Genomic DNA, 3,300 nt, shown 5'->3' with positions numbered 1-3,300 from the left:
AAAAAAAAATAAGAAAAAGGTTAAATAAACAATTGGTCCACTAGTGGGAAAAGATGGAAAGGAAATGACAGAGAGCAGGGAGAAATCAGACCTGCTTAAATCTTTGCATCTGTCTTCACGCAAAAAGAAAAAATAGCCCAACCTACCAAAAACAGAACTGTAAAAAATTAACTAGGAATTCAAATTAAAATAGTAAGGAAATGGTAAGAGAACCTATCTATACTTATCATCATGCATTACTATTACTATTAGTCTTCTCATCATTCCAACCACCCATCTCCTCGAAAGAGGATACTATGTACACTCTTTGCTGTGCATAGTATACTTGGATTTCAGTAAGGCATTTGACAAAGTAGACTACAACCTATTTCGTGGTAAACTAAAAAATGGGGGATCATCACCACTAGATGGATTCATAACTGGTCGACAAACCACACTCAACAGTAGTCCTTAATGGAACTATATCTGCATGGAGGGAAGTAAGCAGTGGGGGTTCCCCAAGGTTCTGTCTGAGGCCAGTATTATTCAATATCTTCATAAATGATTTAAATGAAGGAATAGAAGGGGAACTCATCACATGATACTAAGCTGGCAGGAATACCCAACACCCCAGAAGAAAGGCTGAAGATCCAGAGGGATCTTGACATATTTGAACACTGGGCCCTATCTAACAAAATGAAATTTAATGTAGAAAAGGTTTTATACTTAGGCCTGAAAAACCCAATGAATGAAACTTGACTCAGTAGCAGAACTGCAAAAGATTTCAATAGACAATCATTTCAATATGAACCAGCAGTATGCTGCAGCAACCAAAAAAGCCAATGCAATCCTAGGCTGCATTAACAAAGGGATAGAATGAAGATCAAGTGAACTGTTAGTACAGCTTTATAGGGCCTTGGACCACATTTGGAATACTACATCCACTTTTGGTCACCCCAATATAAAAAAAAATGTTGAGAGTCTGGAAAAAGTACAAAGAAGAGCAACCACGGGGACTGGAGGCTAAAACATATGAAGAACAGTTGCGGGAATTAGATATATGTAATTTAACGAATATGAAACCAGTGTTGCAATATTTGAAGGGTTGCCATAAAAAAGGGGTTATCCTATTTTCCAAAGCACCAGAAGGCAAGACAAGAAGGCATACAAATCCAATAGGCAAGTAGGCAGGTAGGCAGGCAGGCAGGCAGGCAGGCAGGCAGGCAGGCAGGCAGGCAGGCAGGCAGGCAGGCAGGCAGGCAGGCAGGCAGGCAGGCAGGCAGGCAAGCAAGCAAGCAATAGTTGGAAACTAACCAAGGAGAGAAGCAACCTAAAACTAAGAATTTGCATGAGTGAGAACAGTGGAATGGCTTGCCTTCAGAGGTTGTGGGTGCTCAATCACTAGATGTTTTTAAAAAGAGATTGGACAGCCATTTGTCCAAAATTGTACAGAGTCTCCTGCTTGAGCAGGGCTTGAATTGAAGTGTCTTCCAATTCTGTTAAACCTTAATTCAAGTTGCAGAAAAACATTATTTAATGCTTAAATTCATATTACATTCTCATCCAGATTTGCAAATGGATTGATTTGTTCTTAACTTTACTCATTTACTGCAGGTTATAGGAATCAACTGTCCAAAGGAGGCAGCTTGGGGTAAAGGAAATCATCCATTTATAGGATTTTTGGTCTTTCAAAAACAGGGCTCGAATATGTATGTATGTATGTATGTATGTATGTATGTATGTATGTATGTATGTATGTTATTTTGTCCAATACACAATGAGGGTTTTAGTGGGTATATATCTATATACACATAGTAAAATACATGATGAAGGTTATAGAGGAGATACTCATAGTAAAATATATCTAAGAAATAATAGAAAAGAAGGTATAGTAATAGAACATATCAATGAAAGAATAGAAGAAGAGATATAGGAATAGAAGAAAGGTATAGGAGATATAGGAGAGCAATAGGATAGGGGACGGAAGGCACTCTAGTGCACTTGTACTCACCCCTTACTGACCTCTTAGGAATCTGGATAGGTCAACCATAGATAATCTAAGGGTAAAGTGTTGGGGGTTTTGGGATGACACTATGGAGTCCAGTAATGAGTTCCACGCTTCGACAACTCGGTTACTGAAGTCATATTTTTTACAGTCAAGTTTGGAGCGGTTAATATTAAATTTAAATCTGTTGTGTGCTCTTGTGTTGTTGTGGTTGAAGCTGAAGTAGTCGCCGACAGGCAGGACGTTACAGCATATGATCTTGTGGGCAATACTTAGATCTTGTTTAAGGCATCTTAGTTCTAAGCTTTCTAGGCCCAGGATTGAAAGTCTAGTCTCATAGGGTATTCTGTTTCGAGTGGAGGAGTGAAGGGCTCTTCGGGTGAAGTATCTTTGGACATTTTCAAGGGTGTTGATGTCTGAGATGCAATATGGGTTCCAAACAGATGAGCTGCATTTGAGGATGGGTCTGGCAAAAGCAGAGTTAATGTAGCTTCCTCTCTAGAAGGCCAACTGAATGTCATTTAATAGGGAGTAACTGTTATTAACTATTGGAGTTTGAAGATTTGACTAAGTGAAACTATTAATCAATTTACTGTTTATGCATTCAATTTATGCACTGAAAACACCCAACGCTTAGCTTCCAGGCAGGTGTTCCTTTCTCTATGTGGCACAACAGAGGCAAAAAGTCTCCCCTCCCCAACAAATCCTACTAGACCACAAGGATATTAGTAGGTAAGAGAATTCACCCTCTCAAAATCCTGGCCAAGTTCATTTTGGCAACACAGGAGAGAAAAGCAGCAGGTTTCTTGAGTTTCCCCTTTCAAGACGGTTAGGCCTTTTTTGAAATATTAACTCACGGAGTGCAAAGGATTAGGGGCATGTCTGGAAAATATATTCTCTGAGGACTGGAAAAACATTGGATCCTCTAAATCAAAAAACATGTTCCCCCTTTTTTTTTTGGTTTTAACCAGTTTTGGATCTCTGAGCCCGCCACCAAAGGGGTCCTGGAAGGGAGACATTCTTTTCTTTAAAAATTGTTCCTATTTGCAATTTTATGAACCTGCAACTTTAAAAGAAAAAGTAAGCCCATTTTGCGAGCAATCATGGATACCATGCTAAAGCTGACAGGTATGAGTCAAATAGGAGGAGGAATGTATGTTTGTTTGGTACCTTGAAGTTATTTATAAAAAATAGTAAAGGTGGGATATAAATAAATAATAGTTCAGAGCCTGCTAAAATGTTCTATTAGCAGACACCACCCTCTGCTGGCAACACCAGGAACAATACCGGAAAAAATTAAGAATGAATTCTACTCC

This window comes from Erythrolamprus reginae, chromosome 2 (assembly GCF_031021105.1).
Source record: "Erythrolamprus reginae isolate rEryReg1 chromosome 2, rEryReg1.hap1, whole genome shotgun sequence".
Lineage (NCBI taxonomy): Eukaryota > Metazoa > Chordata > Lepidosauria > Squamata > Dipsadidae > Erythrolamprus > Erythrolamprus reginae.
The sequence above is the reverse complement of the archived record's forward strand: the minus strand, read 5'-3'. Positions refer to the sequence as shown.